The sequence below is a fragment of the Gorilla gorilla genome, chromosome 9 (genome assembly GCF_029281585.2).
Source record: "Gorilla gorilla gorilla isolate KB3781 chromosome 9, NHGRI_mGorGor1-v2.1_pri, whole genome shotgun sequence".
Taxonomy (NCBI): Eukaryota; Metazoa; Chordata; class Mammalia; order Primates; family Hominidae; genus Gorilla; species Gorilla gorilla.
In genome coordinates, this window is record NC_073233.2 from 14,915,220 (window position 1) to 14,941,315 (window position 26,096).

Sequence of the window (26,096 nt, forward strand, 5' to 3'; positions counted from 1 at the left end):
GAATCTCTCTTGCCCTGGTCTGATGAGGCCATGAGTGATCGTTTAAGAATCAGTGTATCAGTGAACAAGGCAAGGGAGCAAGCCAGCTGGCCAATATGAAGATGAAATACTTGACCTAGAGACACCAACAAAGTCTCAGCAAAAACAGGCTATGTCCTACAAACAGGTAGGAATCTGTTCACTTTTGATCTGAAACAATGGAGCACCCCTAAAATACCAACACCAATAAATAAGAGTAAACAACCCAATAGTTTTGGATTGCAGCAGGAGAGCAAAAGATTTGAAGAATCTACCTGAAATTGCTTCTTCATCATAAAGAATGCCCTTAGCAACTGATGCAATAATTACTTGGCATTAAGATAGACATACGATTTATTTGGCATTTAACTATCATGAATATACATAAAGGAACTCAGTGAGGTTACATTACACCCTTAATAGCTAACTCATAACTGTAGTACACAAATAGAAGCTAATGTAAATGCTAAGCTTCTATAGATAAATAAATAATATTTGATGTATCATCCTTCAGTGAGCCACAAACTGAAAGAAAGATTATATGATCAATTTAGGCCTGAAATCCTTAGCGCACTGTTGGTGGGAATGTAGACTGGTACAGCCATTATGGAAAACAGTATGGAGGTTCCTGAAAAAATTAAAAATAGAACTATCATACAACCCAGCAATCCCTCTTCTGCGTGTATACCCAAAAGAGAAGACCTTTTGCTCACCTCATAAATATATATGCACTCCCATGTTGATTACCGCGTTATTCACAATAGCCAAGATATGAAAAAACCTAAATGTCTGTCAGTGAATGACTGGATAAAGAAACTGTTGGCCAGGTGTGGTAGCTCATGCCTGGAATCCCAGTGGTTTGAGAAGCCAAGGTGGAAGGATCGTTTGAGGCTAGAAGTTTGAGATCAGGCAAACAACATAGTGATACCCCATCTCTACAAAAAAAAAAAATTTAATTATCCAGGTATGGCGGAGTGTGTACCTGTAGTTCTAGTTTCTTGGGAGGCTGAGGTGGGAGGATCGCCTAAGTCCAGGAGTTTGAATGAGCTATGATCATACCACTGCACTCTAGCCTGGGTGACAGAGCAAGACCCAGTCTTTAAAAAAAAGACAAATAAAATTTTAAAAAGAAACAGTGGTGTGTATACACACACGCATATACACACAGGAATATTATTCAACCTTAAAAAGGAAGTAGATCCTGCCATTTGCTACAAAACAAACCTAGCGGATATTATGGTAAGTGAAAAAAGACAGACACAGAAAGAAAAACATCACAGGCTCTCACTTATACGTGGAATATTTAAAAAGAAAAGAGCTCAAATACACAGAGCACAAAACAGTAGCTACCATGGATGGGCAGGGGGCGGGAGAGGAAACAAAGAGATGCAGATCAAAGGATACAAAATACCAGATATGTAGGGTGAACAAGTTAGAGACAATACACAACATGAGGACTAAAGTTAATCAAATTGTATTATATTAGAGATTTTAGTTAAATAACTAAATTTTGGTTGCTCTTGTCATGAAAAAGTAATTATGTGAGATGAGATATGTGAATCGGCTTCACTATACTACCCATCTTACTATCTCTCTCTCTCTCCCTCTCTCTCTCTATATATATATATCTCATAACATTATGCTGTAAACCTCAAATATACATAACACATTTTTTTAAATTTAGGTTTGAAACAACATTTTACAATGGAAAATAGATGAAGCAATTAAGGACCTCTAAAGAATTCAGTTCAGATACTATGCCTTTAAAATATAAATTGAATTAAATTATATCATTACTTGAGAAATGTGTACATTTCAATGAACATATTATTTAAAAACTGACCTAATTTACTAATAAAAGAACAAGAGGCTTTTCATCTCTCCTTTTCCAAAGAGGTTTTTTAAAAAATAGTTCTCGGTTTCGTGACTCAGTACTATAATACAGTTTTACAGTTTTACATTTCCTGCTTTATCTGTTGAAGCAAGATAACTCAGTAGCTATTGTCCAGGTAGATTTTCATTTCACCCAGACCACGGTTTTATACAAAGTAAATTTTCTAACTTCAGAGAACTTAACAACCACTCCTAATCAGAAACTCTTTAGGCAATGCCAAGAAAAATATACAATGAAAGAAATTCTGTTTAAGTACAGTATGAACAACTCCTTACTAAATAGCTTTTCCCCCAACTCCAGTGCATAAAGTACGTTCCATACATATCTTTATATCACTATATATTTTGAAATTTAAAACTTATAGTCCTAAATTCGTTGCTATTTTACTTTCCATTTGTTCAAATGTTTCACAACTTATGTCTGTGGTACTACAAGCCCCTTCAAAAGACTTAAATTGTATTAAAATACTACTTTCAATTTAAAGAGCAAAATATCTGAAAAATTAAGGTCACAATGTTAGAGAGTCTAATGGAGTATGGATTTCTGCTTGAAGTACTTCAACCAGAAACCTCAGCAATCTTAAATCTGTCTCTCCTGGATATAATAAGTTTTAAAGCTTTGAATGAATTTTCAGACTATGTTTCCCATCTCTCATAACTTCAGAAGAAGATGCAGCAGAGAAGCAAAGAGAACAGTCTCTATAATAATGGAATTTTTATGCAGTACCAATAAGTTACAGAGCCTTTAAAACAAAAGATGAATAGGATCATTTTTAAAGGAGGAAAAATAAGCGTTAGAAGGTTTCTTTGTAAGAATTTGCTCATAGGTACAAAGTACTTTTCGAAAGATCAAGAAATAGTAGGTTCTTTGATTCAGGATGTCATAAATGTTACAGAATCACGATTAAATCAACTATTAGTTTTAAAATATAAGGATTTTATTTCAATATTTCTACGATAAATGTGGCTAGTTCCATATGTCATTACGAAACCTAAGTCAATTTTCAGATAGGGCACTGACCAGGAAATACTGACAGACAAAAATCACATGGAACATGTACAAATCTGAAATAGGGAAACAACACAAAATACATTTCAAAAAAATTGCTTTTATAATGTTTGTCATCTAAAACAGTGGTTCTCAACGGAAGTGATTTTGCCTCCCAGGGGATGGCTGACAATGTCTGGGGACAGCTTTAATTGTCACAACTAGGGGAGTGCTACTGGTATCTAGAGGGTAAGAAACCAAGGATGCTGCAAAACACCCAAAATGCATATGGCTGCACCACAAGAAAGAATTACCCACTCCAAAATGTCAATAGGGCCAACGCTGAGAAATACTGACCTAAAAGAATGCCAAGCACATGATCAAATATGCTTGAATGATGCAAAAATACTTGCTGAATGAATTAATGAATTTTAATAAATGAAAAGATTTAGTTTGCACTTTTTTTTTAAGACACTCTGTCACCCAGGCTGGAGTGCAGTGGCACGATCTCGGCTGCAACCTCTGCCTCCCCAGGCTCAAGAGATCCTCCCCACTTAGTCTCCTGAGTAGCTGGGACTACAGGTACACACCACCACACCCAGCTAATTTTTGTATTTTTTGTAGAAACGGGGTTTCACCATGTTGCCCAGGTTGGTCTTGAACTCCTGGGCTCAAGCAATCCACACGCCTCAGCCTCCCAAAGTGCTGGGACTACAGACATGAGCCACTGCGCCCGGCCTGGTTTTCACTTTTTATAGCTTCTTCTTATCTCCATCAATTTGATGCCGCCCAATGCAGACTCTGTTTTGTTCTCCAAATATTTATCTACTCATTCATTAGATTCCCCTAGGGTGGCAAATATGACCAAAGAGATGAAAAATCACATGTCCATTAAGGATCTTGCCCTATGATACGGTTTTCCAAGGAATCTAAAAGAGGGACGCATATTCACCATTTAATTGTCACTCAAATCAGCAGGTGAAAACATTTCAAATGTCTTCAGTGATTAAGAGCTCAAAAATATATTTTTAACTATGGGAACTAAAACACTACTATTTTATTTGGCCACATTTGTTGATAAACCAACGTATTTCAAATTTACAAGTCAAAACCAAATAAGTAAAATTTAAATACTTTTTAGAAAATACTCATTGTGGTTCTGTAATTTGCAACAACATGGATGGAACTGGAGATTATGATGTTAAGTGAAATAAACCAGGCACAGAAAGACAAACATCACAGGTTCTCATTTATCCGTGGTATCTAAAAATCAAAACAACTGAACTCATAGATGTAGAAAGTAGAAGGATGGCTACCAGAGGGTGGGAAAGGTTGTTGGTGGTAGGGGGAAGATGGGAATGGTTAATGGGTACATTAAAAAAATGGAAAGAATGAATAAGACCTACTATTTGATAGCACAACAGGGTGACTATAGTCAATAATAACTTAATTGTACATTTTAAAATAACTAAAAGTATAATTAGATTATCTGTAATACAAAGGATAAATACTTAAGGGGATGGATACCCCATTCTCCATGACGTGAGTATTACACATTGCATGCATGTATCAAAATATCTCATGGACCCCATAAATACATACCTACTATGTACTCACAAAAATTAAAAATATAAAAGAAAACACTCATTGTGTGAGAAATGCAACTAGAAAAGGTTAAAATGCCCATGTGATTTTTTAAATAGTAATTCACAATTGTCAGTTCAAAATAATACTAAATGATTTTTTCCATTTTTTTATTATACTTTAAGTTCTGGGATACATGTGCAGAATGTGCAGGTTTGTTACATAGGTATACATGTGCCATGGTGGTTTGCTGCACCCATCAACCCGTCAACTACATTAGGTATTTCTCCTAATGCTATCCCTCCCATAGCCCCCCATCCCCCGACAGGCACGGGTGTGTGATGTTCCCCTTCCTGTGTCCATGTGTTCTCACTATTCAACTCCCACTTATAAGACTCTGGCATTCCCAGTTTAATCTAATATGAAAACTATCCCAAGTGGAAATTATATATATATATATAATACATGTATATATATTCCATATTTATCCTTAACTGTCATGTAGCTACAGATTGATTTTATTAACAAATACTTAGAAGAATAATGATTGTTTCTCTAAAGAAAATTATGAGTAAATTTTATTTTTTCTCTATAGCTTTTTAAATTTTTCAATTGTTTTACTATCTACATAATAATTTTGTAAGGAAAGTGAACTATATATTCAAAGAAATAGAGCCTCGGATAATTGACATATACTCATTGTTTTCTATAGAACCATATATTATTCCAGGGTTAAAATTTAAGAACAATAGTTAATCATAAAGATATGAAATTCCCAAACTATTTCCCTTTAAAGAACCTACCATTTATGCATGGGGGAAAACAATATAACTAAAAGAGACTTATTTTTAAAATGCTTCTAGCCAAAATCATAATGTTAGATAAATTACAAATACTAAGTCAATTATAAATGTTTACACATTATTCTGCTACTGTACTTTTAATTGTCCTTAGAGACAAATGTTTCTATGAGAAATAAATCACTCCCTCTTATATTTAAATATTGCCCTGAGATAATGTTATTCCAATAAGAAATATTCTAAAAACTGCATCAGCTAAAACCATGACATGGTCCTGCTTACAGTCACAGATTGAAGAGCAATCCAAAAGCTTTTCAAATGTTTATTCAGAGAGAAGTGAAGGGCACAACTTCTCAAAGGGAAATGATTTTTAATAAAACTTACGAATAGGAAGCTGCCTACCAGAAGTGTAAGTCCAAATGAACCAATGAATAAGGAAATTCTTTGTGGGATTATTCCAACCTCATCTGAAGCCACATGCACTTGGAAAACCCAAAACAATCAAAATAAATCCATTACCTAGACATGCTTTCAAATCTATTTCTTTCTACTGGGAATCAACAGCCAGTGAGGGTGTTGATTTGTTCTTTTCATCCTTTTTTACAGCTAAATGAGCATGCAAACCTTTAAAAGAGAGGCAAAAATAGAAATGACAGCACCATTTATGAATCTAAAATAATCTCTGTGAATCAGTGTCACTAAATTGGGCAAAACGAAATATAAATATCCCAATCAAGTAGTATCCCTTTGAAGGAAAATACAAATTTAAGCTTACTAATGTTACAAAGTATTTATATGTATATCAGTCCCCTGATGCGTTTGTTTAAAGATTACTAAGTACTCTTTAAGGGCAATCTAGCCATCAACAATTAACTTACAAATTAGTTTAAGAAATTTATATTAAGAGCCTACCATGTGCAAGGGACTGTATTAGGCACAGTGAAAGAAGCAGACTCATCCTTCACAGGCTTTGGTCTCAAGAAACATAAAGGTCTAGTTAGGAAGGTAAGATATGCCTAGAAATAACTTCAAAACAAGAAGCGAGATGAATGACCAATACAATCCTGAGCAAAAAGAACAAAGCTAGAGGTATCACACCTCCTAATTTCAAAATACAGTCATGTGTTGCTTAACAATGGGAATACATTTGAGAACTGTGTCATTGGGTAATTTATCATTGTGCAAACATCATAGAGTGCGCTTACACAAACCTAGATGGGCCAACCTACTACACACACAGGCTATGTGGTATAGCCTCTTGTTCCTAGGCTACAAACCTGTATAGCATTTTACTGTATTAAATACTGTAGGCAATTGTAACACGATGGTATTTGTGTATCTAAACATAGAAAAGGTATAGTAAAAACACAGATAAAATATTTTTAAATGATACACCTGTATAGGGCGCTTACCACGAATGTAGCTTGCAGGACAGGAAGATACTCTGGGTACAACAGTGAGTCAGTAGTGAGTGAATGTGAAGGCACAGGTCATTATTGCATACTACTGTACACTGTACAAATACTTGTACACTTAGGCTACACTAAATTTATTTTTAAAACTTTTTCTTCAATAATAAACTAACTAGCTTACTGTAACTTTTTATTGATACATGATAATTGCACATATTTATGGGGTACCTGTGAGATTTTGATACATTCACACAATGTGTAATGATCAAATCAGGGTAATTAGGCTATCCATTACCTCAAACATTTATCATTTCTTTATGCTGGAAACATTCCAAATTTTGTCTTCTAGCTATTTTGAAATATAAAATAAATTACTGTTAACTATAGTCACCCTACTGTGCTATCAAACACTAGAACTTATTCCTTCTATCTAACTATATTTTTGTACTCACTAACCAATCTCTCTTCATCCCCCCCACCCTACCCTTCTCAGCTCCTTGGAACCATCAGTCTACTCTCTACTTCCATGGCATTAACTTGTTTATCCCCCACATGAGTGAAATCATGCAATATTTGTCTTTCTGTGCCTGGCTTATTTAAGATAATGACCTCCAGTTCCACCCAAGTAGCTGCAAATGACAGGATTTCATTGTCATTTATGGCTGAATAATATTCCGCTGTGTATATTTACCACATTTTCTTTATCCATTCATCCACTGATGGGCACTTAGGTTGATTCCATATCTTGGCTACTGTAAATAGTGCTGCAATAAACATGGGAATGCAGGTATCTCTTTTCTTTTCTTTTCTTTTGGATATATATCCAGCAGTGGGATTGCTGGATCATACGGTAGACTATTTTTAGTTTTCTGAGGAACCTCCATACTGTTTCCATAATGGATGTACTAATTTAAATTCCTACCAACAGTGCACTGGCTTCTCCCTTTCTCCACATCCTCACTAGCATCTGTTACTTTTCCTTTTGGAGAATAGCCATTTTAACTGGGGCAAAATATCACATTGTTGTTTTGATTTGCATTTCCCTTATGATTAGCGATAAGAATTTTTTCATATAGAGTTGGCCATTTGTATGTCTTCTTTTTTGTTTTTTGTTTGTTTCTGTTGAGACAGAGTTTCATTCTTGTTGCCCAGGCTGGAATGCAATGGTGCAATCTCGGCTCACTGAAACCTCCGCCTCCCAGGTTCAAGTGATTCTCCTGCCTCAGCCTCTCTAGTAGCTGGGATTACAGGCACACGCCACCACGCCTGGCTAATTTTGTATTTTTCTTAGAGATGAGGTTTCACCATGTTGACCAGGCTGGTCTCGAACTCCTGACCTCAGGTGATCTGCCCGTCTCAGCCTCCCAAAGTGATGGGATTACAGGCGTGAGCCACTGCACCTAGCCCTGTATGTCTTCTTCTGAGAAGTTATTCAGGTCATTTGCTCATTTTTAAAATCAGATTATTCATTATTTTGCTATTGAATTGTTTGAGTTCCTTATCTATTCTGGTTATGAATTCCTTGTGGATGGAGAGTTTGTAAATATTTTCTTCCATTCTGTGGGTTGTTGCTTCACTCTGTTAATTGTTTCCTTTGCTGTGCAAAAGCTTTTTAACTTAATGTAATCCCATTTGTCTATTTTCGCTTTTGTTGCCTGTGCTTTTGGGGTCTTATCCAAAAAAATCTTTGCCCAGACCCACATATACACCATGGAATACTCTGCAGCCATAAAAAAGGATGAGTTCATGTCCTTTGTAGGGACATAGATGAAGCTGGAAACCATCATTCTGAGCAAACTATCACAAGGACAGAAAACCAAACACCACATGTTCTCACTCATAGGTGGGAATTGAACAATGAGAACACTTGGACACTGGATGGGGAACATCACACACCGGGGCCTGTTGTGGGGTGGAGGGAGGGGGGAGGGATAGCATTAGGAGATATACCTAATGTAAATGACGAGTTAATGGATGCAGCACACCAACGTGGCACGTGTATACATATGTAACAAACCTGCACGTTGTGCACATGTACCCTAGAACTTAAAGTATAACAAAAAAAAAAAATCTTTGCCCAGACCAATGTCCCCAAGTATTTCCCCAATGTTTTCCTCTAGCAGTTTCATAGTTTCAAGTCTTACATTTAAATCTTTAATGCATTTATTTTGTTTTTGTATATGGTGAGAGATAGGGATCTAGTTTCATTCTTCTGCATATGGATATACAGTTTCCCCAGTATCGCGTACTAAAGAGGCTGTCCTTTCCACAATGTATGTTTCTGGAGGCTTTGTTGAAAATAAATTGGCTGTAAATGTATGGATTTATTTCTGAGTTATCTATTCTGTTCCATTGGTCTATGTGTCCATTTTTATGCCAGTACCATGCTGTTCTGGTTATTATGACTTTGTAATATATTTTGAAGTCAAAAAGTGTGATGCCCTCAACTGTGTTATTTTTGCTCACAATTCTTTTGACTATTCAGAGTCTTTTGTGGGTCCATACAAATTTTAGAATTTTTTTCTATTCTGTAAAGAATGTCATTGGTATTTTGAGAGGGATTGCATTGAATCTGTAGATCACTTTGGGCAGTATGAACACTTCAACAATATTAATTCTCCCAATACATGATCATGGGACATCTTTCCATTTGTTTGTGTCCTCTTTGATTTCTTTCTTCATATTTTATCATTTTCATTATAAAAAATGGTTAAATTTTTTCCTAGGTGTTTTATTTTTTGGTTAAATTTATCCCTAGGTGTTTTATATTCTTGTAGCTATTGTAAATGGGATTACTTTCTTAATTTCTCAGATTGTTCACTGTTGGTGTATAAAAATACTACTGATTTTTGCATGCTGGTTTTGTATAAAGGATATCCAAATTGGAAAGGAGAAAGCCAATTTATCCTTTTTCACAGATGACATGATCTTATATTTAGGAAAACCTAAAGACTCCACCAAAAAACTGTTAGAACTGATAAACAAATTATTAGCTGTGGTTTGGTCATATATGGTCTTTATTGATTTCAGGTATTCTCCTTCTATACTCAGTTTGTTCAGAGTTTTTATCATGAAGGGATATTAAATTTTATTGAATACTTTTTCAGTATCTATTGAAATGACCATATAATTTTTATCCTTGATTCTGTTAATCAGATGTGTCATATTTATTAATTTACATATGATGAACCATCCTTGCATCCCTGGTGTAAATCACACTTGATTGTGCTAAATGATCTTTTCAGTGTGTTGTTGAATTTGGTTTGCTAGTGTTTCGTTGAAGATTTCTGCATCTATGTTCATTGGGTATATTGGCCTGTAGTTTTCTGTTTTTGTTTTTTTTTCTTTTTTGTTATGGCTTTGCCTGGTTTTGGTGTGAGAGTGATGCTAGCCTTGTAGAACGAGTTTGGAGTATTCCCTCCTCAATTTTCTGAAATAGTTTGAATACAAATGGTATTAGCTTTCCTTTACACATTTGTTAGAATTCAGTAGTGAAGACATTGGGTCCTGAGCTTTGTTGGGGAACTTCTGATTGCTGCTTCAATCTCATAACTCACTATTAGTCTGTTCAGGTTTCCTATTTCTTCATGGTTCAATTCTGATAGGTTACGTATATAGGAATTTATTCATTTCATCTAAGTTTTTCAATTTGTTGGCAAATAGTTGTTCATGAGATTCTATAATGATCCTTTGTATTTCTGTGGTTATCAGTTGTAACGTTTTCATCTCTGATTTTATTTCTTTGGGTCTTCTCTCTTTTTTCTTAGTCTAGCCAAAGGTTTGTTGATTTTCATATTTTAAAAAAACCAACTTTTAAATTCATTGATTTTTTAAGTCAGCTTATCTTTACTTAAAACAAAAGTCAGTGTTTCTGTAACATGCTTTCAAATAGATGTCAAATATTAACTTTGTACTTTGTATTTCCATAATTACAAATATCACTCTGAACAAATCATGGCTCTCAGTGATATATCAGCATCTTCTGCAAAAGTTTTATATAACTATATAATTAATGAAGGAACAAACAATTATTGTAACAGTTTTGAAGAAATATAATTTTATGATAGTAATAATTCTTCTTACAAAAATACTTTTGTTTGAAACTCTACATAATACACAATAAGGTCTCGGAATATGTAATTAATAGCAATAGTTTCAGGGTGATCTTTTGTAATTTTTTTTAGTCTCAAATTCATTCATTTCTGCTCTGATCTTTATTATTTCTTTCCTTCTACTAATATATTGGCCAGGCTGGTCTCAAACTCCTGACCTTGTGATCCACCCGCCTTGGCCTCCCAAAGTGCTAGGATTACAGTCATGAGCCACCACACTCAACCGGGATTTTCTTTTCTATTGCACTGTCAGGCTGCAAATTTTCTGAACTTTCATGCTTTGCTTCCCTTATAAAACTGAATATCTTTAACAGCACCCAAGTCACCTAAGTGCTTTGCTGCTTAGAAATTTCTTCCACCAGATACTCTAAATCATCTCTCTCAAGTTCAAAGTTCCACAAATCTCTAGGGCAGGTGAAAAATGCCACTGGTCTCTTTTCTAAAACATAACAAGAGGCATCTTTGCTCCAGTTCCCAACAAGTTCCTCATTTCCATCTGAGACCACCTCAGCCTGGGCTTTGTTGTCCATATCACTTTCAGCATTTTGGGCAAAGAATTTTGGGCAAAATTTCTCTAGGAAATTCCAGACTTTCCCACATTTCCTGTCTTCTTCTGAGCCCTCCAAACTGTTGCAACCCCTGCCTATTACCCGGTTCCAAAGTCACTTCCACATTTTCAGGTATCTATGGCAGCAACACAATCTACTGGTACCAATTTACAGTGTAAGTGTTCACACTGCTGGTAAAGACATACCCAAGACTGGAAGAAAAAGAGGTTTAATGGACTCACAGCTCCACATGGCTGGGGAGGCCTCACTATCATGACAGAAGGCAAGGAAGAGCAAGTCATATTTTACATGGATGGCAGCAGGCAAAACGACTCCCTGAAATTATTTAAGTCAGTTATTCTGAATAATTTTTTTTTTTTTTTTTGGAGACAGAGTCTTGTTCTATTACCCAGGCTGATGTGTAGTGGCACAATCTTGGCTCACTGCAACCTTTGCCTCCTGGGTTCAAGTGATTCTCCTGCCTCGGCCTCCTGAGTAGCTGGAACTATAGGTGCCTACCACCACAACTGGCTAATTTTTGTACTTTTAGTAGAGACTGGGTTTTACCATGTTGGCCAAGCTGGTCTCAAACTCCTGACCTCAAGCAATCTGCCCACCTCAGACTCCCAAAGTGCTAGGATTACAGGCATGAGCCACCATGCCTGGCCTTATTCTGAATTCTTTATCAGACATTTCATAGATCTTCAATGCTTCTGGGTCCACTGCTAGAGCTTTGTTAGTATTTTTTGGTGGTATTAAATTTCCCTGAGTTTTCACAATCCTTGTGTCTTTTTGTTGATGCCTGCACATTTAAGGAGAGAGCTACCTCTTCTAGTGTTTGCAGGTGTTCTTTGGTGGTGTTAGACCTTTACTTCTTCATATCGGAACCTAAATGCTGGCTTGTCATTGTTTCCCGTTCTGCGCAAAACTTGTAGGGAGCATCAGAACTAAAACTTTACCCCAGAACTATATTGCTGTCCTGTTATTGCTTCCTAATCTAGGAAAAACATAAATGGGCACCAGAACTTAATCCCAGCCTTTTAGTTATTTCTAGGTCAGGGGAAGGCTTGCTTCAAATGCCTAGGCTTTGTGGAAAATGCAGCTAGGTATTCCAGCCTTTCCATGAACTGTACCCCTTGCAGCACTATGGCACTGGCCTGTCTCTTCAACATGGTGTCCCTGCTGATTGGAGAGCTAAAGAGCCACCAAGATCTGCACACCAGTCACTGTGCTCAGTGCCCCTGTGTGCCCCCAATTCACCCCCAGATGGTACAACCCTCCTGGTATTCCCCATGGTTCCTATGGAGTGCATCTGGAGTAGGCTTCTCAAAAAGATTCCAGACCAGTGGCAAAAATGAATGTCCACCTCCAATTCCCTCCTATCACCCTATAAGCCATAGGTCTAGAAAAATTCTCTGTGAGTGGCATTATGCCAGCTTGGGGAAGGAAGTGGCACAGACTGAAACGACCTTTTCTTTTACCAGTCATGGCTTATCTCGATCCTGTGAGTCTATGGGGTTTCTCAGCTTCTCCTCCAAGTTCTGGTATATTCAGGGTGGTATTCTTGTTTTTAAACATTTCTAGTTGTATTTTTGTAGGGAGAGTGATGCCAGAGGATCTTCTATTCTGCTGCTTGGCTGACATCACCTTGCTTTCTGTAACTTTTCTACTTTATAAACTTTTTACATTTTTTTAACTTTTTGCTTCTTTTTAATAACACACAGCTTAAAACACAAATACAGGTTCAGCTTTACAAAAATATTTTATCTCTTTATATCCTTATTCTATAAGCTTTTTTCTATTTTTCCGTTCTTTTACTCATTTATTTTTTTACTTTTTAAACTTTCTTGTTAAAAACTAAGACACATACATACACATTAGTCTAGGTCTACACAGGATAAGGATCATCAATATCACTGTCTTCCTCCTCCATATTTTGTTCCTCTGGAAGGTCTTCAGGGGCAATAACAAGCACGGAGCTGTCATCTCCTATGATAAAAATGCCTTTTTCTGGATACCTCCTGAAGGACCTGCCTGAGGCTGCTTAACAGTTGACTTTTTTTAGTAAGTGAAAAGAGGAGACTCTAAAATAACAAAGAGTATAATATATGCTGGGTGATGGCTCATGTCTATAATCCCAACACTTTGGGAGGCCAAGGCAGAAGGATCGCTTGAGCCCAGGAGTTCAGGAGCTGCCTGGGCCATACAGTGAGACCTTGTCTCCACATAAAAAAAAAAAAAAAAAAAATTTAAATTAGCCAGGCATGTGGCACACACCTGTAGTCCCAGATACTCAGGAAGCTGAGGCAGGAGGATCACTTGAATCCAGGAGTTCAAGGCTGCAGAGTAAGCTATGCTGAAACCACTGTACTCTAGCGTGGGTAACAGACGGAGATTCTGTCTCCAAAAAAAAAAAAAAAAAATATATATATATATATATATATATATATGGTGTATATATATATGATATATATATGGTGTGTGTATATATATGATATATATATGGTGTATATATATATCATATATATGGTGTATATATATTATATATGGTGTATATATGAGATATATATATGGTGTATATATGAGATATATATGGTGTGTATATATATGATATATATGGTGTGTATATATGATATATATATCATATATGTATAAGTAAATATATAAACCAGTAACATAATTGCTTATTATTATCTAGCATTATGTACTTTACATAAGTATATGTCCCACACTTTTATACAACTGGAAGTACAGTAAGTTTGGTTACAATAGCATCACCAAAAACACCTGAGTGATGTGTTGCCTTACAATGTTACAACACCTACAATGTCGCTAGGCAACAGGAATTCTTTAGCTCCATTATAATCATATGGGACCACCATTGTATACGTGATCCATCACTGACCAAAATGTTGTTATACGCTATACAACTGTATATCTTAAGGCTATCAAAATCAAAACAGCATGGTACTAGCATAAAAATAGACACACTGACCAATGGAACAGGACAGAAATCCCAGAAGCCCACACATTAATAGTCAACTGATGTTTTTTTTACAAAGGTGCCAAGAACACACAATGGGAAATGGACACCCTCTTTAATAAATGGTGCTGGAAAAAATGAACATCCACATGCAAAAGAATGAAACTGCATCTTTATCTCATACCATATATAAAAATCAACTCCAAATGGATTAAAGACTTAAATATAAGACCCGAAACTATAAAGCTACTAGAAGAAAACACAGAGGTTAAGCTCCATGACATTAGACTAGGCAATGATTTTTTTGATATGACCCCAAAGACACAGACCAAAACAGACAAGTGGGATGGCATCCACCTAAAAAGCTTCTGCAGAGCAAAGGAAACAGATTAACAAAGTGAAGGGACAACTCACAGAGTAGGAGAAAATATTTACAAACCATATATCTGATAAGGGATTAATGTCCAAAATATGTAAGGAACTCAAACAACTCAATAGCAAGAAAACAAATAACCTGATCAAAAAATGAGTGAATTGGCCGGGTGTGGTGGCTCACACCTGCAATCCCAGCACTTTGGGAGGGCGAGGCAGGTGGACTACGAGGTCAGGAGATCAAGACCATCCTGGCTAACACAGTGAAACCCCATCTGTATTAAAAATACAAAAAATTAGCCAAGCATGGTGGCATGCACCTGTAGTCCCAGCTACTAGGGAGGCTGAGGCAAGAGAATTGCTTGAATCTGGGAGGTTGAGGGTACAGTGATCCCAGATCACGCCACTGCACTCCAGCCTGGGCAACAGAGTGAGACTCCATCTCAAAAAAAGAAAAAGAGTGAATGACCTGAACAGACATTTCTACAAAGACATACAAACGGCCAGCTAGTTCATGAAAACAATGTTCAATATCACTAATTATCAGATAAATGCAAATTAAAAATACTATGAGATGATATCACCTCATACCTGTTAGAATGGCTGTTATCATAAAGATGAAAGATAAGTGTTAGTGAGGATGCAGAGAAAGGGAATACTTGTACACTGTTAGTGGGGATGTAAATTAGTACAGCTATTATAAAAAACGGTATGGAGGTTCCTCAAAAAAACTGAAAACATCACTACTATATGATTCAGCAATCCCACTGCTGGGTACATACCCGAAGGAACCAAAATCAATATGTCAGAAGGAGATCTGCACTGCCATGTTCACTGCAACACTACTCACAATAGCCACGATGTGGAAACAACCTTGGTGCCCATCAACAGATGAATGGATAAAAAATGTGATATATATACACAATGGAATACTATTCAGCCTTTTTCAGAAGGAAATCCTGTCATTTGCAACAATGTGGATAAGCCCGGGGGACTTTATGTTAAGTGAAATGAGCCAAGCACAGAAAGACAGAGGACCTCTCTCTCATAGGGCTGTAGGGGATCTTTTTTCTCTTCAGCCAGGGTTGGAGGCCAAGATGGCCCTTGAGAATCATCATCATGACTGCTGAGAGCTGGGCAGCCTTGTTTACCTCCCTTGGGTATTTGAAAGAAAAAAAAGACAAATACCACACCATCTTACTTGTATGTAGAATCTAAAAGAGTCAAACTCATAGAAGTAGAGTGTAGAATGATGATTACCAGAGGCTGGGGGGAATAGGAGGGAAGGAATGGAAAGCTGCTGGTCAAAGGGTAGACAAGAGGAATGTTTTGAGATCTATTGCACAGCAGGGTGACTATAGTCAGTAATAGCATATTGCACGTTTAAAAATAATTAAGAAACTGGCTGGGCACTGTGGCTCCCACCTGTAATCCTAGCACACTAAGAGGCTGAGGTGAGTGGACTGCCTGAGCCCAGGAGTTCAAGACCAGCCTGGGCAACATGGCAAAACCCACATCTCTACTAAAAACATAAAAAGTAGCTGGGTGTGGTGGTGAGCGCCTGTAATCCCAGTTACTTGGGAGGCTGAGGTGAGAGAATCACTTGAATCTGGGAGGCAGAGCTTGTGGGGAGCTGAGATTGCACCATTGCACTCCAGCCTGGGCGACAGAGCGAGACTCCATCTTAAAATAAAATAAAAATAAAAATAATACAGAAAGTAAATTTTAATTATCTTACCACAAAAAAAGTGAGGTGATGAATATGTTAATTAGCTTGATTTAATCACTCCACGCTGTGTGCATGTATCAAAACATCACATTCTACTCCATAAATGTATACAATTATGATGTCAATTAAAAATAATAAGTTTTTTAAAAACAAGAAGGGAAAAGTACTAAAGAACAGTAAAAATAAAAATGCCATAAGAAGTCAGAAGAAAAAGAAGTAACTTCCAGCTGGGGTGATCAGAGAAGACACCAAGATCAAATGTTAACATCTGAAATGGGCCTGGATTTGGGCAGTCTAAGAAGGAGGTGAACAGATTGTAAGGCAAGAGAAGCAATGCAAGTGAAGGTGGGCACATAAGAAAGCACCCATGATCATCCAGAAGTTCTGTTGGCCAAGAGAGTACCTCAGAAACAGGAGTAAAGTTGAAGTAGAATATTGAGACTAGGGCCAGTTGGGGAGGGCCTGACCATGAGGCTAAGAAGTCTGGATTTTATCGGGTAACTGGGGAGCTGGTAAAGATTTCTGAGCAGAAAAAAGCGTCATCAAAGTTGTGCTTTAGAAAGATCAATCTAGCAGTAATTGAAGTAACTGAACATCAATCAAATGCAGATGATATAGCACAGTGAGTATAATGTAAGCCTGCAGGAATTCAGGAATTCATTTATAAAAATGTAATTTATATGCATCTTTTCAGTAACACAGCTCTATAAACTGTCTTGCTCATAGACTAGTACCTAATTATATAAGCATCTAAAAAGGTCATAAGTACTATAAAATGATATCACAAAACCTCTTGCCTCTGCCTGGAAATCCTTCCACCCCCTTTCCCTTCCAGTAAACTCCTTATCCTGTAGACTTCAGTTTAAACGTCACTTCTTCAGAAAGGCCTTTTTTAAATCACTTATCCAAATTGGGTCCCCTTGTTTTTCTCTTTCAAAGGAACTTGTACACTTTCTTCATAGCACTTATCACAATTTATAAATATATATTTTGGTCACTAATTAATTAAAGTCTATTTCCCCCACTAGACTTTGAGGGAAAGACTGTATTTTTGCTCATCATTATATTCTCCAGAGCCTAAAATGATGTAACACATATTAGGCACCTAACAAATATTTGTTCTATGAAGAATGAATGAATGAAGAAGAGAAGAACAGATTTTAGGGTCACCATAGTAATGCCCCCCTTTGCTAGATGCACTTACTATTGACTAAGATACTTTCTTTCAAAGAGAAAATTAAAAGAAACCTTAAACCAGGCATGGTGGCTCATGCCTGTAATCCCAACACTTTGGGAGGCCAAAGCAGGAGGATCACTTGAGCCCAGGGGTTCAAGACCAGCCTGGGCAACATAGTGAGACCTCATCTCTATAAAAAATAAACAAATTAGCTGGCCATCATGGTGCATGCCTGTGGTCCCAGCTACTTGGGAGGCTGAGGTAGGAGGATCACTGGAGCCTGGGAGGTCAAGGCTGCAGTGAGCCTTGATTGTGCCACTGCACTCCACCCTAGGCAACAGAGGGGGACCTTGTGAAGGAAGGGAAGGGAGGGGAGGGGAGGGGAGGGGAGGGGGAGGGGAGGGGGGAGGGGAGGGGAGGGGGGAGGGGAGGGGAGTGGGGAGGGGAGGGGAGGGGAGGGGAGGGGAGGGAAGGGAAGGGAAGGGAAGGGAGAGGAGAGGAGAGGAGAGGAGAGGGAGGAGGAGGAGAAAAGAAAGAGGGAGGCAAGGAGGGAGGGAGGAAAGAAGGATGGAAGGAAGGAAGGAAGGAAAAAAGGAGGGAAAAAAGGAAGTCAGGAAGTCTTAAATTTCAACTTAAAGCTGAATTCTTACATGCCAAAATCAGAATAAAAACCTGTACTTACACAAGGAAAATCTTAAAGCAAATACTCAAGTCAAAATATACATTCCTACCTCTCATATTTTTACAGAAATAATTCCTAGTGCAACTACTAAGTGAACTAGAATAAGGAACGGAACCTGGGCGCAAGAAAGCATTATAAGTCAGATGTAAAGAAGGCAATTATAGACTTGTAACTCCTTTATTCATGTATATCATGTTAGAACCTCAAAAAGGAACTTCAGCATTCAATGAAAGATTTTTACTTCAACCTATATCATCACTGGAGTAGAAAAAAACCCTCAAAAAAGATGACTAAGCTTTTTTTTAAAAAAACAAGTAATTCACTTCCAAATAATAAATACTTGGTTTTCAATCACATGCTGTTTATACCTATGTACTTACTTCATGCCACAAACTTGGTGCAAGGCTTTCTTCATATAATAGTAAACATGGGCGATTAGCAATGTAATGAACCTTAAGTCACAGAAGTCTAGAGAAGTCCAAAGGAGTTCAACACGAGGCATTTAGGACCTTATCTTAAGATGCAGCCCTTCACAAAAATTTAACTTAGAAAAATCACTCAATTCACTAGGACACATGAAGCCCTAACCAACTGCCAATAAGGAACTAGAGAGTTGGTTTAAAATTAGAAATGTTGAGCTAACTTTGTACAATGGATTATCTGCAACAAAAGGAAAAATAAGATTTCCATCATTCATTTGTTTGCAGGGAGCTGTTTAACTATTGCAAATCAGATGCACTACATAAACTTAAAATGAAAAGGAAAAAAGACCAGCATAAATTTGTTCAAAGAGATATAGTCAGTTTCACTATAAGGAAATACCTACATTCCTAAAAATCACTACACTATGCCAAAATGGCACAAACAAGGACTTACGGGGGAAATGTAGTTAGGGACACAAAACTCCAAATCTTTGTCAGTGGTACACACACACATATACACACACACACACACACACACACACACACACACACAAAACCTAATAAAAAATCATAGCATTTTTGTACATGTTAAATGGTTAGGAAACATAAATATATGGCACCTTACCTTGAAAAAAACCTGAAGTTTACTTATAGATATAGGCATTTGAAAGACTGTAGTTTTTGAATTAATCATGGGTGCCAGAAAGAAGGTTATCTGAAATCAGAAGGAAAGGTGTGACACCAGATGCGGGTGGGTGTGGCTCATAACTTGTGGTGAACTGAGGTAGCTCGTAGATATTCCAGGTACGTACATGTGTCTGTTTTGTGTGTTCCTGCTGGGCTCGGTTCAACTGTGTGCTGTATTCTGTGTTCACCTGGTGTTTCTTGCTGACAAAATCATGGATAACACAAACATGAAATTCACTTATGCTCAAATCGCTTCCTAACATATCAATGGCATTGCAGCAAATTCACATTTTCAAAACAAGTGTTAATATAGCACAGCTGACTGTGCGGGTATTCAAATTCAAAAAGCTAATGCCAACTGGATACTGCAATCATTTCCCATTCCTCAAAATGTCTTGAGCCCAATGAAATCACAAGATTTTGAAGAATCACAGACTCTCTAATAGAAAACAGCCACAATTTCTAAATAGATTGGTATAATTCACATGGCCAAACCCTAGAAAATGTAGGGGTCCGTTTGCCTCCATGAAACTACAACCTGCTTCATAAAATTGCTGCCTTTAAAGCAACAAAACATAAATAGCACTGGTAAATACAGCATTTGATCAAATCTAGTTTTTGCTCAGGAATACAGGATCTTCTCCTGTCATCATGAGCATTATCACTAATATACCTTCTCACATATCCCCAACACCTTCAGCAGCCATATTATGACAACCAAAGCACAAAGCCAACAAAATGGCATAGCCAAGTTCACAAACCTTAGCATTTTTTCCTGCCCCTCATGCTAGTTTCTAGGTTGGTGGCATGACAATCATGTAATAAAAACAGTGTTCACTAACAGACTTCATTTCATCTGGTTTTAATTAAGAAAATGTAACCTCTAGGAGAAATGTCTGAACCGCTATTTTTAGCATATATCAAGTATTATCTGTTCCACAAGCTAAGCTCAGTTTAGTACATCATGCAAAGTAGGAGCTTCCTAAATCTTTGTTGAACAAACATTAGTTGAACCTACTTGATTTGTTTTACTATTTTACCCCATAATTTTATTCCCAGAATATTAAATTCTATTTTCAAAAGCAACATAGTCACTACTGGTTAAAATATTATTTTTGTTTGCTTTTAATTACTATAAAATCAGAAAATAATTGCTATAATAAAAACTGAAAGAGTCCAGAGGGTATAAAATGAAAATAAGAGTCCAGAGCATCTCCATTCTCCATCTCAGAGATAATCATTTCCAATGGTTCTGTGTAACATTCTAGAAATTTTCTTTGCATATACACAACCTAAGTATAAATCATATATTGTTGTAAATAAGCTCATACTATACCTATTCTCAGTAACTTACCCTTTTTCTAAATATTATAGCCTAACCATTTTTTCATTATCCGTATATATATTTATACCTCTTTTGTTTTAATGGCTATATAATATTCCAATATATATAAGCACTCTAAATTATTTAACAAGTCCATATCAATAGTCAAGTAAATTGCTTCCAAATGGTTTCTATTACAAATGATGCTATATGCAATAACCTTTTACATATATCTTTGTATACTAAGATGAATATATTTGTAGAATACACTCTTAGCAGTAGCACTGCAGAGATAAATGTGTGAGCATTTATTATTTTGATAAATGTCAGACTGCCCTCAAGAAAGGATATGAGAGTGCATTTTACCACATTCTATCATTAGACATTTTTGAACTTTTTCATCATTCTCAATTTGATAAATGAAAAATAGCATCTTATTTTAATTTCTACCTCCTTAATTATAAATGAGGCTAAGTATTTTTTCAAATTTTTTTCCATAAAATATCTGTTCATACTGATTTTTTCTCATCTTTTTCTTGTTGACTTATCAGTGATCCCTAAATATTAATGATATCAATCCTTCTTCTGTCAAATATATTGCAATTATTCTCCCCGACTTGGGTATTTGTTCACTGATTCTTATCATGGTGATTTTGTCATGTAAAAGCTTTTAGTTTTTATGACGTCAAATAATTAATCTTTTCTTTTGTGGTCACTAGGTTGAGAGTTATGCTTAGAAAGGCCTTCTCTGCCCCAAGATTATAAAATTATCTGCCCATGTTTTTGCCTTAAAATAATAATAAACAATTGGTAATTTTTACTGAATGCTTACTTCAGGCCAGGCACTGTTCTAAGTATCTGACACACATTATTGTATTTAATCTTCACAACAACTCTAGTAGGTTAGTAGTATCATTACCTCCAAGACACAGATGAAGATTCTACAACTACTTATGAGAATTAAACTCATCTGAGAATGCATAGCTGCTATGTGGCAGTGCATAGATTTCAACTGAGACTAGCAGATTCATTAACTACAGGCTGTATCTACTGACTCTCTCTCCACGAAGATAAATGGGAGTTCATACTCTGTTACAAACCTCTACCTATTCTCCCTTCCCCTCTTTATATCTGTTACATAAATCCTTTATTCAATATTAATTTTAGAGCCTTTACATTTTCTTCTGTTTTCATACTACGCAGTTATTCAGACTTTACTTGGTCTATTTTTAAATAGATTCCATATGCCCTGTCAACCCCTCCCTATCTATGCTTCTTCATTCCCAAGTTCTTTTCATTTATCACTTAGATGATTAATTTTACTCTTGAGGCATTTCTTCAGGGACTAGGTCCTTGAATGTTTGAGAATATTGGTTGTTACCTTTATGCATAAATAAGAGCTTGACCAGGTATTAAATCTGTGGGTCACACTATTCCCTGCCTACACACATTCCACCAAAACTCAGACACTGTTCAACTGCCTCCTGGCTTTGGCTATTACCATGATGTCAGAAGCCAGTCTCATTTTCCCCCTTTCGGTGACTTGCTTTTTCTGTCTGGATGCTTGGCGATTCTTTTTTTTAATCTTGAAGCACAAGTAACTTTACTGTTATATACTTATTTGATATTGATCATCCTGTTTCAGTTCTTTTAGAATTCTGTGTTCTTTGAATCTGCAGATTACTAATCCGTTTAATCTCTGGTGGTCTTTTCCCCATGATATATTTGAAATTATTGTCCATTCGTTCTACTCTCTATCAGGCACACCAATAACACATATGTTGGATCTTCTCTGCCTGTATTATCTACATATCATACAGAATTCCTAGTTGAAAGCCTATGGCATAAACCTAACTTGAAATAGTTTAGATAAAAAGAATTTATCAGAAAGACAATGCAGTACCTCATATAACTTTAGGAAATGTATAAAGTGTAACTGAGCCTGAGGGATAACTGGAACCACAGACTTGAACGCCACCAGGACTGCTTATCTCAACCAGGGCTATTTTTCTTTTGTCTCTTATTTCTGCTTCAATGTGTTGGCTTGGCTGTCAGTATCACAGACAGACCAATTTATCCCACAAGGCACAGAACATGGCTGCCAACAGCTATAAAGCCTCACATCCTATGACTGACCACCAGAGAGGGATTGCCTTGCTTTCCTTAACTCCAATTTCTAAAAATTCTATGTTCCCCTTCAATTTCTTTAAGTGAATACAGATGTATTTTTCAAGAATTTGTTTACTAAAATAATTCTTAATCTGAAATGTACTTCATTCTGCATGCTTAGAGTAAAGCAGTTAACTAGCTTTGGTTTGCTAATTTATTAGTTATTCATTTATGTTCATTTGATTCAGTTAACTGCTACAGAGCTCATTGTCATTTCTTCTCTCTTCCTCTCCACTTCACTGCAGGTTAGAAATCAAAAGATACTGTCCTCTTGTCTCTCTCTCCTCTCTCTCTCTCTTTCTCTCTGTCTCCATTTTGAGATATTGCACTGGCTTCCTTGGGAATTTTCCAGGTTTTCCCATGGCGTGTCCCAACACGAAAACCTTACAGGATGGGATACTCATGGCCCCCACTTTCAGTGAAATCTGCACTCTGTTTACAGTCTAAACAGGTGTATAACAGAATTTAGCATCCCCTTTGATTTCATCCATATTTCATTATACTCTTAGATTCTAGTCCATAGCTAGGAACTGAGCCATTTCCTAGTTTCACAGATTTTTTTTTGTTTGCTTTTCATTCTATTTGTTGATTCTCAATTAGTTTCATGATAAGGAATATGGTTAGCATGGCTTTACTTCTCTGAATATCTTCTGCATTCTTAGAAGTAATAGTTACTATTACAATTCTACTTTGGAAAACTTAAAGTTCATTCACTCATCAAATATGCATAGGATATTAACTATCTGCAAGGCACTTTGGGAGGCACTGAAGATACAGCAATGAAGAAGACAGAAATAGTTCCTACCCTCTTGGAGCTTACATTATAGTGGGGAAAACAGACTATTACTATTTTTAAAAATCACAAGAATAGCAGATCAATAAGTAAGTAAAGGGGTAGCTGTTTAAGCAGAGATTAGAGTCCCCAAGTGTTATGGATTAGATTATTCTAGCTAAAGAATCTCTGAGTTGCTTCTCAGTTCAAGGAGAGGCAAAAGTCTCCTTGAAGCTCACTTTATTTTGTGAAGAGTCACTTAAGTCACCTCCCATAGTGACAGATTGCAAAAATGAGTAAGTACCCTGTATCTGGGTAAGTAGGGCCTTCCTTGGGCATACAACCTAGCAATAACTATCTTTTTTCTTGGGATACCCATAGGCCTTCTGGGAGTGTTCCTTGGGATTCAAAGTTAGCTGTTGGAGTAAACCTAACATTGCCCTGACCAAAATCTTCTGGCAAGAAGGGATACAAATGGCACCAAAAGAATACTCGCTAGGCAGGAGCTGTCTGGGTTGGTGTCCCAAGTTCAATCCAGCCCAGGGGATCATGAGGAAGGGTGACTCTAACCCAGCCTATAACCACCATGACACAAGATTATGCTTTGAGAAACAATGACTAAGTGTATGAACGTAAGTCTGTACGTATATGAATGTAAAATATAACTTCTATATCTTGGGCAGGTCATCATAAATAATCAGTCCCTTTGGGCTGTGCAGGACCATTCTTCAACAGCAACAGTCTTTATCAGCAACAACTATATTGTACTTTTCAGATTTCAAGTTCACCCTCCACATGGTACATGAGACTAACCCTTTGGAACCCCCAGTTCTTACATAATACACAAAGTGAAGGAAGAGTCCTCAAGAGTGAGAACTGAATTTCCTGGTAATAAAAACACCTGGAAAATAATGTCACTAACTTAATAATTACAAGAGGTATGACTACATTGGGATTTCCCAGAAAGAGTAACACAAGCAGTGACCTGAAGGACAGCAATCAGTTAGCCAGGGAAAGTGAGGAATGCATTCCAAAAAGAGGAACCAGGAAGAAACCTGGCAGATTTGAGGAAATTAAAAGGGGCCAGTATGGCTGAACTGTGGGGAAAAAAAAGAGCTACATTGCTGTCAGTCAAAGATGGTGAGGTAGACAAGGAGCAATATCTATAGGGCCTCATAAGGTATGTTAAAGATCTGAGGCTCTATCCTACAACCATGCAAATAAACACTTTTTCAGTAGCGGAGTGGCATAATCAGATTTTTATTTGTAAAATATGACTTTAGAGGCAGGATGTAAGAGAATCAAGAGTGGAAAGTAGCAAGCAGGCCAGCTGGAAAGCTATGTGAGGAAGATGGATGCTAACAGGTGGAAGTAAGTACATAGATTTGGTTGTAGGGAATTTAGGAAATTCCCATCAAATGGCTTCCTTCTCTATGAAATAGCAAATAGAAGAGACAGATGACTTTGGGCATTGATGGATTAAAAACAGAGATGAGTAAATTTAATCCCAAAGCCTTATGGAAGAAAGCAGGCACTCTGGCCTTACGCAATTCTGCTGAGCCTGCTCTGCTGAGAAGAGTTTGCCCCTTGTGAATCTGGTGTTACTTTATACTGCTAGGTTAAGAATTCTGTATTATTTTGTCAAAATAAATCAAAGTTTCACCCAAGAGATAAAAAGATATAGAAAGAGAACTTTCCATTTGCTTGCCCTTGTATAGCATGTGAATGTACTCTTCCTAAGTATCACCTTCAAGCAACTTCAGAAGAAAAGACTGAAGGAACTTGGGAAATACTTTTTGCAGTTAACCACAGATGGACCCTGGCTAAACCACAAAAAAGAGGGCCTTATTAAAAGCATTCTTAGCTGATGGACCTTTCACCATTAACCTGTCACTTAGGTCAAAAAACAAAAGATAAATGCTATTCCCCAGGTCTAGCGCCACCATCAACATGGAGGAAATGATGAAAGTCCCAGATTACAGGGGAAATTCAACAACCGGTGCCTTTAGGAGAAGAAAGCTGACATTCTGTCCTCATCCCTTCAAAAACATATCCTAAGCAGAAAGAGATCTAGGATCAAAGCTATCTTTAAAGGACTAAAAGGTCTCAGAAGCACTGCTGCCTGCAGGTGTAAAAATAAAGTGACAAAAGTACACTGACAGACCAAATTAGTGATCCCTAAACTTCCTTTTAGGTTTGCCCACTACTCTTCCTATTATGACTCTAGAAAGCCCTTGAGAGGGCATCTCCAGGAGTGTCATTTATGAGAAACCAAGCCAACAGAGAGAACACCTAGTAAGATAATTAGTGGATTTTAGAAAAGAGGAAAAAAAATAACAAAGTAGTGAAAGTATAGGAGATGGATTCACCACCATCTAATCAGTGCTACATGGAGGATATAAGTTTTTCACCATGATTTATAGT

General features: G+C 36.9%; 1 protein-coding gene and 1 non-coding gene across 30 annotated transcripts in view; one reads left to right on the forward strand and one right to left on the reverse strand.

Moving 5' to 3' along the window:
• STK33 (serine/threonine kinase 33) overlaps positions 1-26,096 on the reverse strand; it is a 222,230-nt gene that overhangs the window by 164,914 nt on the left and 31,220 nt on the right. The window lies entirely within an intron of this gene.
• Positions 15,746-15,876, forward strand: LOC115933498 (small Cajal body-specific RNA 20). The gene has a single exon (XR_004069326.1).